The 15127-nt window shown below is 33.8% G+C and overlaps 1 non-coding gene across 1 annotated transcript; it reads left to right on the top strand.

The window, feature by feature from the left end:
• The first annotated feature begins 13619 nt into the window (after window positions 1–13619).
• Window positions 13620–13726, top strand: LOC121215084 (small nucleolar RNA R71). Its single transcript, XR_005910816.1, has one exon. It is a non-coding gene; the product is annotated as a small nucleolar RNA R71 (small nucleolar RNA).
• Window positions 13727–15127: the final 1401 nt, after the last annotated feature.

Genomic DNA, 15127 nt, shown 5'->3' with positions numbered 1-15127 from the left:
TGGTGTCATTCACAATTCCTGGTAGTTGAGTAGCACTTCGAAGTGTAATGGCTTTACATTGTTCCTTCCCTTTTGAGATCAAGAACTCTCAGTGTCACTCGGCAATGCTCCTTGTTGTTTGGAATTCAATGCAGTGGCAATTTGCCCTACTTGATTTTGCAAAGCTCTTAAAGGTGTAGCTTTACTCTAAATGGTAACATCATTCTTGGCCATATACTCTTTCAATACAACTTCCATAGATGATGAACTTGAAGTTGAATTTTCCGGGCATTTTTTCGTGGCAAAGATTGATTATACCTAGGTGGTACACTTGTGACATTCTGTCAGTGTAACAACCCGTTTTTTAGTGGTATCGACAATAGTGATTTTGGGGTCACAAATCTAATGAGTAAGTTCGTAAATATTATTTACGAACATTTACGAGTCTATTATGGTTTTTAAAAGGTTTTTTATATGGTAATTTATGCTATTCGAATGATTAATTAAGTTTAAGTGGTAAGACCCTAAGGTCAAGTGGTTTTAAAAAATGAGGTATCGGGACCTCGTTTCTATAAACCAAGCCGTAAATATTTTTATAAATATTTACGGAGTATTATTAAGGTTATATTAAAGTTTCATTAAGAAATTTTAATGTTTCGATAGTTAATTAAGCAAAAAGGACTAAATCATAAAAGTTGAAAAAGTTAATTGCTATTAGTGTAAAGGTGTTGATTGATTAAAGAATTATAATTAGATGGCCTTAATGGATAAATAAATAATCCTTAAAATTTGAGACGGTGGATGCTTAAATTTCAATTAATTTTATAAGTTTTATAAGTTATTTTATTATTAAAATAATGAATAAAGGTTAAAATAAAAACAATAAGAAGAAAACATAAGGTTTCTTCCTCATTTTGTCTTGTTCATCACCGAAATACACCATAGGCAAGCTTCAAGCTTCGGTTCTTTTTTGGATGATGCATGGTAAGCCATTTTTCATCTGTTTCTAATAATTTTTATATTTTTGAGATTTTTGCAACTAGGTCCAGCTAGCTCGTACCTTCGATTTTTACATTGATGAACCTTGTGATTTTAGATGTTAAATGATAAATTTGAAGTGTTAGTTTGTATTTAAAAGTATGTTGTTACGTAAATTTTGATGAATTTTTCGATTAGGGATTAAATTATTGAAATAGTAATAGTTCAAGAACTTGATGTGAAATTGTTGCACAAATGGGCTGAAAGGAGGCTATGAATATTTGGCTAGTGGGAAATTTCGATAAAAATGGTTAATTTGCATGTTTTAGGATCAGGGACTAAGTTGAATAAAAGTAAAATGTTAGGGACAATTTTGTAAGAATGTCAAAAATGACTAAATTGCATAAAATAAATTTTTTACTATCTAAATTAATAAATGGAATGAAATTATTAATTTAGATCAAGATCGAGTGGAAAATCCAGGAGAATGGAAAATTACCAATAAGCCTCTGTACTTTGTTATTTTTGCAATTTAGGCAAGTAAGTTCGTATGAACTGTATTCTGTATAATGTTGATTAAATTGAATGTTAATATGTGATTCTATTGTGATTGAATCAATATATATATGTTATTATGCAATTTATCTTGTAAAGAAACAATGGAAATTCAACGACGTTTCAACGATTATCGAGCCCCATTTGAACCTTAGGAATATATAGGATACAAATGATATGTCATTAGGGTTACCATGTTTCGGGTGCTGGTCCTGAATGTCCTACTAGTGGCTGAGTTGCAGCATTTGTTCAAGATACTGGACAGCTTGTGTGAGTAGCACTGTGTAGCTACGTTTCGACCGATAGCTTGTGTGAGCAAACCCATTTATGGCTCGTATGAGCATATATGAAAAGGAAAAGGACAAAGAAAAGTAAAAAGAAAAGGAATGGTTTCGACCATATGTTCAGCACACTTTGTGTAAGCTTTCCTGCGTATTTGATATTATTCTGAGTGTTCAATGGGCATGCAAAGGGAAAGAATGATAAGTATTCAAATGACTTATATCATGAAAACTATGAAAAGAAATGAAAAGGAAATGCTAAATGAAAGTATGTCTATGTTCATGAAATTGATGATTCAAGTGAGGTTATTCATGTTTAATGACTTGTCTTATGTTAGTTCAAGTGAATTATGAATTAATGCACTAACATGTGTTGTTGATGATGCTTAGGCTTGTGTCAAACTATTTGTTTGATTGTATTATGTTAGTTTTAAAGATATACATTGAAATGGTAAGTGACCAAATGGACAGATGCTAATGTGCATGAAAGAGTGGTAAGAATCAAAGTATGTAATTTCTCATGAAATGGTTTATTGTGTAGTTGATTCTAAAAGAGTTATGCTTAAATGCACTAGCTTGTGACTATGGTTAATGTTAAGTTTATGTCTTGTATGTTATGTATATGAAATGGGTGAGGAAAGGTAATGAAATGGTAAGTTCATAGTTGAATTGTAATACGATGAAAAAGGGATTGATGAGTTCAATGATGTACTTATTTGAGAAACTTACGTATGCTATGGATGAAATTACCTAATTCATAAACAAATATAATAATTAGTGAATTGATGATGTTATCTAAGTTTATGCTAAGTGAATGAAATGGTAATTAAGTAAATGGAATGATTCTTTGTTTTAAGGAAACCTTAATAATTATGTAAGTTAATCTATGAGACCTTATTATGTTATGAATGAAAGGTGTATGTGATGTTTATAAATATACTCCATTGTGAGTTGTCTGGTGTTCAATAGGTTTATACTAAGCTAAAGTATCGGTCTTGTGTCATGTTTAATCTATGTATGATAGTTAAAGTGATAAGTTATGTTTCAAGTTTGTATGAAGTTACTAAGCATTAAGTACTTACGCAGTCATCTTCTCATACTTTACAGATTATCAGAAGCTCGATCAGGTTGGAAGCTCGTTGGAGATTGATCGATTGTTTAACATCACAGTAATAATGTGCAAGCATACACTATCGATGCAAGTATAGTAGACAGATATGAGTCTGTCGGATATCGATCCCATGAGGATCGTTGTCTTTTGTCTATCAATGTCAGTGCAATAAATAGATAGAAACGAGATAAATTGTTAGAGTAGTTGTCGAAGCAATAACTTGAAAAAAATAAGATAAGATATGATAATGATAAACTGGGATCCCCAACATGAATATTCAACAGAATACTAAGTGCTCACAAGGTATAAAAGGATAGCTGATTGTCGATGCATTAAATTGCAATGAATATCTTACCAAGCTTAAATTCTATATTTAATCTAAGACTTAAGCATGCACATTAGCCACACCTTTCGATGATGACAATGGAACACTATTAAGAACAAGTAGATTAAATTCCTCTAATCCTCAAGCAACTTCCATTGTCATGTTTGTTAGATTAAACTGTCGCTACACTTTCCAGTGTCAGTGACCGAAATAACACTTCCATTCTAAAAACATTCAAACCCAAAGATTAAACAGTAGAAGCAAGATTGAATAAAATAATATTTAACCCAGAAATCATGTATACTTCTATACAGACATGAAATAAAAAGTAATTACCATCGTTCAGAAAAGAAATATAAAAGAAACAAGTGGATAGTACTATTCCTAGAAAATCTCGACTTGATCTCTCAACTCCCTCTTGTGTCGCACTCAGGGCTCCTCGTCAAGGGCTAATCTGCATCCCTTTCACGTTGGTTCACTCATAGGAGGTTTAAGCCGCCATTGCTGAAAAGCTTCAAAAGATAGGTTGAAGAACATAATACCCCCTTTCTCTCTCCTTTTCATGTCAATAGTAATAGTTATCCAAATAGCACAGGTGTCCTTTCATCAGAATCATGCTGCCTCTGTATATAAAATTTGGTTGTACCAGATTGAACAGCTCACACCTTTTTGTTATGTTTTAGATAGATATTAGGTGCGACAATAATTCTAGGCACAATCTAAAAATACTCATGCAGTGGCATTAGTACCAAAACATGATAAAATTAAGGATAAATAGGCTGAGATCCATTGAGTTATAAAATGCAATTTACTGAACTAAAAATGCTAAAATATGTGCTAAAGATAACTAAATGGGTACAAATTAATCAATAAGTAGGGAGAAAACATATGTTCTTTCTAGTATTATCAACCCCCAAACTTGAGTTTTTACTTGTCCTCAAGTAAAACTGAAACTAGAAAGGCTACATAAGAATTCACTAAGGCAAATGATCATTCTAGCAACTTGACTCACCTAAAATCCCAATGAATAAGTCACATTCAGATGACAGAATATTGCATCGACAATACATAAGTATAAATGAATGTGATTGCAACTTCATCAAAACCAACATCATGCTTTAACTACTAAATTCTCTCTACCAATACTACATTTATTGTACAATATATGTCTCCTTTTTTGTGAATAAGGGATATCATTGCCTTACTGTACCCTTGTTCCAGAGAAGTAACAATAGAGTGCAACAAACCCCCAGGGAGTACGTAATTACGCTGACATACTGCAGCGATAGCCTTTGGCCAGATTCATTTTTCTAATGCTTGCATTGAAGTGTTCCCTCTTTAACATTTCACAATACACCCACTTTAGAGTGTCTCTTATCCTTAACTATATATACATATAAGCAGCAGTAAAAGGTAGATTCACTCAAGATTCAAGAAATGCTACTAGTCATCCATTACTAATGCAACCTAAATCATTCATCAAAGAATTGAAGATACAACATTAAGTCAAATTTATCTAACTCATTCATTGATAGTTCACATGATTCAAGAATTAAGCATCGAATGTAACAAAAATTTTCAAACACATTTGTATTAACCACAAATAAACCTTACATGTTTCATTAAAAACTTTTTTTTTTGAAATGTGGGTGTATTTCCAAAACCCATATGCATTCCCACAAACTTAAAGTTTGCATTGTCCCTAATGCACTAACATTAAAATGCAATGACAATAAAAATTCAATGACAATGTTCACTAACAAAATGAAAATTACAGCTACATGCAATGCATGAATACTACAACTAAAACTTAAAATAAAATAACTCAGTTTTCCTTGGCCATCAATGTGGTTGCAAAATGTTTCTTCTTCCTCATCTTTTTCTCCTCCTTCTTGTGCCTTTTATCTTTGGAGCGCTTTCTCTTCTTTTCTTTGGGCTTGGCACGGTTCTCGGATTGCTCAATTTTTGGCGTTGCCCCAGCATTATCGGTTTCTTCTTGTGTAGGAGGGGTCACCCTGAGTGGTCTGGTATAGACCACTATCGCCAATGAGTTGTTGTGTTTCTCACTGGTTACCTCTGCAGCCTTCGCCAGTAATGTGTCCAATGGGAATTGCGCATGATCAGACAAATCAGATGGCTAGGTCAATTTTGATCAAACACTAGGATCTAAAAATTTTGATCTGCCCTTCATTCATGGTGAGTCATACGTGATAGTACAATAGTACGACCTGTGTTGACAATAAAACCCAAGTGCGTCGACAATGGTACCTAATTATTCTACAAAAGTAAAACAAACTTGAACAGAAACAAAAATAAAATAAAATTACATAATAAATTTCATAAGAATTAAAATTTTTCAACCAATTTAATGGTCTCTGCTTGCTTTTGATCAATATTCCCAAGATAATGTTTCAATCGTTGGTCATTCACTTTGGACTACTGTCCATCATGTAAATCTATAATTGTGACCACACCATGAGGAAATACTTCGACAACTTTGAAAGGTCCAAACCAACGAGAGCGTAATTGACCCGAGATAATAAAGCTTGTTGATCCGCGATAAATTGTCGCTGAAAAATAATTTTGTCATGCTATTGTTTGGTCTTTTCCTTGTAAATTGTAGTGTTTTCATATGCATTTCACCTAATCTCCTCCAATTCAGTAATATCCAACAGCCTTTTCTTTCCAGTAGCTTCATAGTCCATGTTCACTTGCTTAATTGCCCATATTGCTTTATGCTCCAGTTCAACTGGCAAGTGACATGCTTTCCCAAAAACCAATTGATATGACGACATCCCTAATGAAGTTTTGTATGCTATCCACAATGCCCATAAAGCGTCATCCTGTCTGGAAGACCAATCTTTCCTTGAAGGGTTTTCAAACTCCTCAAGAATGTTTTTAATTTGTTGATTCGATACTTCAGCTTGCCCATTATTTTGCGGATGAAAAGTAGTAGACATTCTATGATTAACTCCATATCTCTTCAGTGTGGTTGCCACTTGGTTGCAATGAAAGTGTGTACCCTGATCACTAATCAATGCCTTTGGTGTGCCAAAGTGGGTGAGTATATGCTTGTGAAAAAAATTTAAGCATTCTCTTTGCATCATCCTTTGGGACTGCAATAACTTCAACCCACTTTGAGACATAGTCAATAACTACTAATATATAAAGATTCCCAAATCAACTTGGAAATGGTCCCATAAAATCCATATCCCAAACATCGAACAATTCAACCTCCACAATTGGCTGCTACAACATTTCATTATGTCAGCATATAGAACCTGTAACACCCTAAGCCCCGCCTAGACGTTATGGCCGAATTCGAGAGTGTTATGAAAAAAGGGTTTTGAAACCAATGATACTACAATAAATTAATGTTTAGTTATTTGATAAAACGTCTTAGTTTTATAAAACATGTTCCTTTTTACATAAGTTACTGAAACCGTTACATGTTGTTCTTTAAGGTTAATCAACTATTTCGCAGCGAAAGTTCAAAAATTGTTTAAAACAAAACCATTCGCTCGTGTTTTCAAAACATTTATTCACTTAAAACCACTATTTTTCAATTACCATAATTTTAATAAAACTTAAATGCAACCAAAACCAACAGTTAAACCGTACAATCCAAAGAGTCCTAAAAATTATAAGCTCTCAAATAAATCTAGAGTTCAAAATACTGAAACTAATGGTGATGCGGAAATCAGTTTCCCAACGAGTGGTCACCACTGAGCCTCCATTGCATTGACCTGCCTATGTCTATGGATTGCCTGAACAAAATAGACAAATAGATGTGAGTTTTCGTAAACTCAATGTGTAACCCAACAAAGATAGTCATACAACATATACAGAGTTTCATATACAGATAGATACATATTCGAACGTAAGTCCATAATAGAAATAGATAACAGAATTAGATGTATTGAATCCTACCCCCATCCTCTACACATCATCTCCGACCATCCCATCACACCATGTGGAGTTAAATACTCTCACCCATCCTTACACACCATATAGTGTCGAGGTGACACATAACAGATAATATGCAGTAAAGCTGCTAGAATATAGGCGAAAGGTCACCGTACAGATCACTTCATCCACATATACAATTGCCATCCCAAACACAGATACAGAGTACAGATGCAAAAATAACATAATAAACATGCGTAACATGATCGTATACAGATAAATACATACTTAACAGTACAGTCAGGCATACATAATTGTTTCCTACTCAAATCAGACTATCAAAGTATCAGATCACATGACATTGTCATTTCAAGCGCACGGCCACACCTTCATTAGTCACACGACCGTGTCTCGCACATGGCCAGCCACATGGTCGGCCACATGCCTGTGTGGCATCGACAAACCTAATTTTTGGCTTTCGTCGAACTTTATTTTCTCGTATTAGGGGTATACACCTGGTTCGTTTTGGCAGTATAATCAATCCTGAAACCAAAAAAACCAGTAAATAGTAACCCTAGCCCTGCTTAGCAACCAATTTACAAATCCACTACCAAAAATTCAACAATGCTCACAAACTTACCATCGAAGAAAACCACCACTAACACGAATTAGGCCGTCGGAGTGAATTTTCTACTTCACAATCTTCTCCTAAACATAGAATCCACTAATTAATTGCTAAATCTTAACATCCCTAACATCTCAAAACCAATTGTTATAAAGATGCGAAGTTTTACTTACTAACCGATTAAAGAACCCAAAAATCACAGTAGCAATGTCAGTGCAACAAATAGATAGAAACGAGATAATTTGTGACAGTAGTTGTTGAAACAATAACTTGAAAACAATAAGATAAAATATGATAACGATAAACTGGGATCCCCAACATGAATATTCAACAGAATACTAAGTGCTCACAAGGTATAAAATGATAGGTGATTGTCGATGCATTAAATTGCAATGAATATCTTACCAAGCTTAAATTCTATATTTAACCTAAGACTTCAACATGCACATTAGTCACACCTTCCAATGATGGAAATGGAACACTATTAAGAACAAGTGGATTAAATTCCTCTAATCATCAAGCAATTTCCATTGTCATGCTTGTTAGCTTGAACTGTCACTGCACTTTCCAGTGTTAGTGACCGCAATAACACTTCCATGCTAAAAACATTCAAACCTAAAGAATAAATAGTAGAAGCAAGATTGAATAAAATAACATTTCAACTGGAAATCATGTATACTTCTATACAGACATGAAATAAAAAGTAATTACCATCGTTTAGAATAGAAATATAAAAGAAACAAATGAAAAGTACTATTTCTAGAAAATCTCGACTTGATCTCTAAAATCTCTCTTGTGTCACACTCAAGGCTCCTCATCAAGAGCTAATCTGCATCCCTTTCACGTCGGTTCACCCGTAGGAGGTTTAAGTTGCCATCCCTGAAAAGCTTTAAAAGATAGGTTGAAGACGATAATACCCCATTTCTCTCTCCTTTTCACATCAATATTAATAGTTATCCAAATAGCACAGGTGTCCTTTCATCAGAATCATGTTGCCTCTGTACGTAAAGTTGGTTGTACCAGACTAGACAGCTCACACTTTTCTGTTATTTTCTGGACAATTGTCAGGAGCAGCGACAATTTTGGGCGCAATCTGAAAATACTCATGTAGCGACATTAGTACCAAAACATGACAAAATTAAGGATAAATAGGCTAAGATCCACTGAGTTATAAAATGCAATTTACTGAACTAAAAATGCTAAAATATGTGCTAAAGATAAATAAATGGGACAAATTAATCAATAAGTTGGGAGGAAACATATGTTCTTTCTAGTTTTATCAGAGATCTATCTCACTATCCAGTGATTATATTGGTAGATTTTGATGTCTTGATCAAGGTTATAATGGCATGTATAGGTAGACTTGTGGTTTATGGTAATTGATAAGTTTGTCATGTATATGTCATTTTGGTTGATGTAAACTTGGTACTTTTGATACCTTGTTGATGTGTGTTATTTTGATAATATTTTAATGCATGTTTAAATGGCCAACATGAGAGGTGATGACTTGACCTCAACATGGTCAAGTTATGTTATGCTCTAGAAAGGTTTTGAATAGATGTTCATGATTTAAATATGGTATGAATATATGTTGGTTGTTGGTACCATTTGGAAATGGCTAGATTTGTGTTATTTTGATGGTTTTGATGTGTGTGAGAAATAATCCAAATGGTAAAGTTATTTTGTATTGGCATGAATCTAAAAGGGTAAAGTTAAATGTGCTTACGTTTAGGTATGTTTGAAATGATCATTTGGTATGTTTATAATTAGACCAAGTAGAGGTATGCTTTGAGGTAGATATGAACTATTTGTAATGGTACAGATGAGGTCAAATTATGATGAGTTTTGTAATGCAAAATGAACTAAGTGTTGATGAATGAAATGTGTTAAATACATGTATATGTTTAGATAAATTTTACGTTTGCATTTGAGGTGCCTATATGACTTATTGGTTGAATGGATTTTGGTATTCGATTTGGTTTTATTATGCAGGTTTTAGGTATGTTTTGAAGCTCGATTTTATGTGCAAATGGCTTGTAGGTGTGAGCTTGATTTGGGTGAAAGAAATGGCTTGGAAATGACCTATTTCTTGTCCACATAGCCTAATACACGAGCGTGTGTGACACTCGGCCATACGACACAACTGTGTGTCCCCTTTAGGTTTCAAAGGTTTGCAAGTCAAGTAGTTACACAGGTGTGTGGCTTGACCGTGTGACACAAGTCAGAGAGCTAATGTTACACGGCCTGAGACATTGGCATGTGTTTCAGTCATGTGAGTCACACAGCCGTGTAACCCCTATAGTGTGAATTTTTCTATATTTTTCCATAAAGTATTGCTAAAATGTTTGATTGGATTTTGCAATGATTATGAAATGTTGGAAATGAATGGTTTGAGTTACGTATTTATGGTAATGCTCTGTAATCCTATTCATGTGACGGATAGAGGTTAGGGGTGTTAAAATCGAATGGCATTACTGGCATTTTCCCATCCTTGAGTACTCCAACTAAAATTAGGATGTTGTTTCCACCCCAAATTGTATGTGTTGGAGTATGGGTTCTTTTTGTTACGATTAAAATTCCCCATGTAATAAACTGAGGCTAGGTTCGATGAGAATTCATCAATGACATGATCTTCTCCGTAGTAAACACATGCTAATTGAAACAACCCTAACATGTATCCCTCGCCGAAATAGGATTACAGAGCATTATTGTAAAAACATAACTTAAAATCATCAATTTCAAAAAATTTCACAATCATAGCAAAATCCATTCTAACACATGCATATCGCCCTTTATTCGGGCCCTCAAGGCCTTAAAAACACTTTAGAAATGATTCAGGACTAAATCGAGAACATATGAAACTTTAAGGAATAAGTTGGAAAAATTCACACTGCAGGGATCACACGGCCGTGTGCCTCACATGGCTGAGAAACACTCCCATGTCTCAAGATATGTACCATTCAAAATAGGGACACATAGTCGTGTCCCTGACCGTGTCCGTGCCCATGTAACTCTCTGACTTGGGTCATACGGCCAGACCACACGCCCGTGTGCCAAGCCGTGTAACTCTCAAAATGGCCTCACACGCCCATGTACTAGGCCATGTGCTAGGCCGTGTAACTGTTTGACTTGAAACCCTTTGAAACCTAGAAGGGACACACATTCGTGTCTTAGGCCATGTAGACAAGAAATAGGCCAATTTCAAGCAATTTTTTTCACCCAAATCAAGCACACACCTACAAGCCATTTGAACATACAATCTAGCCTTAAAACATACCTAAAACATGCATAATAAAGTCAATTCAATAGGTCACTTATCCATACAACCAATATGCCCAAAAGGCACCTCAATCACCATAACCAAGCATAGTTAAAGATATAAATTATTTAGTCATTCATCACTCATACATTTCTAGCCTATTTCAATACCAATCTTACCACAATCACCACATGTCAAATCACATTCAAACATACCAAATTAGTCATTCAAAACATACATTCACTTGACCATTTCAACACCAACCATCAAAGCATCAAAGTGGCAAAAGCACACCAACCATAGTACCATACTTACAAGCCAAACATAACAACTATCTCTTCAAACACAATTCACCTATACATGCCATTATAACCATGACCAAAACCTTAAAATCTATTGATATATTCGCTGGATAGTGTGATAGGTCTCTGAAGAGCTTCCAAACTGATCAAGCTTCCAATAATCTCTAAAACATAGAAAAGAAGAACAACGTAAGCATATAATGCTTAGTAAGTTCGTAAATAATGAACATAGCTTACCATTTCCATGCATAATTGTATAAACAGACTTGAATAAATCCAACATAGCTAGGCACAAGCCAAAGCATCATCAACAACACAAATTAGTGATTAAACACATAACTTAGCAATATCATCACATGGTAAGATATAGAGCATGAGCATATCATTACTTAAATCATACTTTTCGTATTCATGAGTGTTCATGCTTTGGTCATCAACAATTCATTCCTTTACACGAATTCTTATCTTAGCTTTCAGTACACTTACCGTTCTTCCCCTTTTCATGTCCGTTGAACCACTTACAGTAATATCGGATACACGGAAAGCTCACACAAAGTGTGCAAAATACATAGTCAAAACCTTTCCCTTCCTTTTCAATTACATAGATGCTCACTCGAGCCATAAATTGGTCTGCTCACAAAAGCTGACAGTCAAAATGTAGCTACACGATGCCACTGACACAAGTTGACGGTCAGAATGTAGCTACACCATGCCGCTCACACAAGCTGACAAGTATCTGCAACAAATTCCAGAACTCAACCATCGGTAGGACATTGAGGACCAGCTCCCGAAACATGGTAACTCTAATGACATGTCATTTGTATCCTATATATTCCTAAGGTTCAAACGGGGCTCGATAGTTATCGTAACGTCATTGGATCTTTTTCTTGACATGATATGATGAATAACATAATAGCATTTAAATCAAATACATTAAAATGTTATTTAAACATATGAACTTACCTCAATTATAAACACGTCGAAGTAGGATCATTAATCCGAGACTTTATCTTTTCCTTGATCTAGATCTGTACAAGGCTTAACTTAATCTAAATAAGTAAATTCAATTAATTCTATATTCATTCAATTCAATTCAAAATACATAATTTTGAAAATTTACAAATTTACCCCTAACATTTTAACTTCTTTACAATTTAGTCCTTAAGCCAGTAAATTAAAATTCTTGCAATTTCATCACCATACTAAGCTAGTTGAATTCTATATAAGCCCATAGCAACTCATAAAAATTATTAGTTCACATTTTCACCATGTATTTGAACACATTTTACAAATAAGTCTTTAATTGACATTTTCAACAAAAATCACTTTACAAAAGTTGTTTATTTATAATTAAATATTCATTTTATTCCATCAAACATAAAAAATCTCATGCACACATTCATTGAAAAACCCTAACCTTTTAAAAATTTTGCAAATTAGTCCTTGGGCTAGATGGATTAAGCTACAACAATTCTGAAAACATAAAAATCATTAGAAACGGAATCGAAATTCACTTACATGTAAGGGAGATATAACCAAAGCTTTAAAACCCTATCAATGGCTTTCTATTCTTCAATAATCAGTTGAAGAAGTCAACAATAGAGATGATATCTTTGTTTTTTTTAATTTACATAACATATTTATCAATTTACTAACTTAACCTTATTAATTAACTTTAAAAACACTTCATTTTATGTCCATATTTGTCCACCAACTTCATGAATGGTAAAATTACCATTTAAATCCCTTAATCATTTAATTTCATAGGCATTTGGTACCTTTGACTTATAGAACTCTAATTTTTGCATCTTTTATGATTTAGTCCTTTTTACCAAATTAAACATGCAAATAATAAAATTTCTTAACAAAATCTTTATATGACCTTGATAATATTTCATAGACACTAAAATAATAATAAAATAAATATTCTCACATTGGATTTGTGGTCCCAAAACCACGATTCTGATTTCACTAAAAACGGGTTGTTACACTAACTCTGCTACTTTCATTTCCGGCACTACAGATGGCCTTTCCAATGTTTTAATCATATTTTTTAAAGATGATTCTTGAGTTGTTAGAGATTTAATTACATCAAGCTCCATTACTCCTGCAACTCTTTTTCCAGTTCCAACTCTGGTAGTGGGTTATTATGAATCATTATTTGTTATCCTTTCAAGAATTTGATAAGCCTCGTTATATGATTTATCGATTAAAGTCCCATTGGTAGATGCGTCAAAAACCATTCTTGTATGAGCATTCAATCCATTGTAAAACATTTTCATTTGCGTCCACTGCTGGAAACCATGCATTGGACATTTTCTTAACAGCTCATTGAATCACTCCCATGCTTCATATTATGTTTCATCATCTGATTTTCTAAATGATATAATGTCTTTCCTAAACCTTGCATTCATGTTAGGAGGATTATATCTTAACAGAAACATATGATAGAGTTCATTCCACGATGCCACTATACCTGACGGCAATGATTTAAACATTTTCTAGCACGATCTCGCAATGAGTAAGGAAATAAATTCAGTCGTAGGGCATCTTCAGGAACACCTTGCTGCTTGAATGAATTGCAAATTTCCAGAAAAATTCGTAAGTGCAACCTGGATCTTCAATAGGCAACCCACTAAATTGTCCCATTGTTTGCAGCATTTGAAACATCACTAGCTTTAATTCAAAATGTTGAGCTGGAATATGTGGCCTGACTATTCCTGGATTTAAATCATCTAAGATTGGCACTATGTGTTCTCTGATGGGTCTATCTCTGTCATCTACAATTCGAGGAATATCAACATCCCTTCTTTTCTGATGTAATGGCTCTTCTCTAACCTGATCGTTTCTAATTCTTTCCATCTCTCGCAACTCTTTTCTATTTCACCTTAAGATTCTCTCAATCTCTGGATCAAAATATTACTCTGTATTCTCAAGAAAATTTCTATGCATGCACTAGCAATATCTGAAAAAGAAAAATTAAAACAACTAATTAAACCAAACGAACTAAAATTAAATAGATAATAACAAACCAATTTTCACCAATGTTGTTGATCCCCGGTAACGGTGGCAAAAAATTATTGCGTGTAAATATGTAATGCAAATGCGCAAGTGTACACGTTGATTCAAGTAATATAATGATGGGTGAGTATCGTCTCCATAAGAATTGGAAATTGATTACAATTGGAAAAGTATTAATGTAGATTTAAGTAATGAAACAGTGCAAAATAAACAGAGTATAAATTGATGAAGGGAATTAATAAATGAACTAATAATATCAATTATAACTAAAAAAATGAATGATAAAGCAATCTAAATGTTGTGGCAATTCACAAAGAATAAGTAGAGAGTATTTTTGTTGCTGAATGATAAAGGTTGGAATTACTTAGGGAATATTTTCATACCATAATAATGCCATGGCAAAATTTTGACAAAACTACTGCCTAGAGAATTAACACTGCAGTCTACTTTTGAGTGTAACATCCTGATTTTGGGCCTAGTCAGAACAGTGGTTTCGGGACTACAAATTCGATGAGGAAAAAAAATTATTTTATTATATTTTTATGGTCTACGATTTCATAAAATGATTTCGTGAAAATTTCGTTCGAAAATTTCGACGTTTGGGCACTCAATTTAGTCAAAAGGACTAAATTGTAAAAAGTGCAAAAGTTGAATTCTACATGTTAGACGTGTCCAATTGTTATGAAATTTTAAACTGGAGGTCCTTATATGGTAATTAGACCATTGTTTAAGTTGGTAGACAAAAATGGACATTGTTAGGCATGTTTCCAAAGCTTTTCATTAAG

The sequence above is a fragment of the Gossypium hirsutum genome, chromosome D02, assembly GCF_007990345.1.
Source record: "Gossypium hirsutum isolate 1008001.06 chromosome D02, Gossypium_hirsutum_v2.1, whole genome shotgun sequence".
NCBI classification, from domain to species: Eukaryota; Viridiplantae; Streptophyta; class Magnoliopsida; order Malvales; family Malvaceae; genus Gossypium; species Gossypium hirsutum.
The sequence above is the reverse complement of the archived record's forward strand: the minus strand, read 5'-3'. Positions and strand labels throughout refer to the sequence as shown.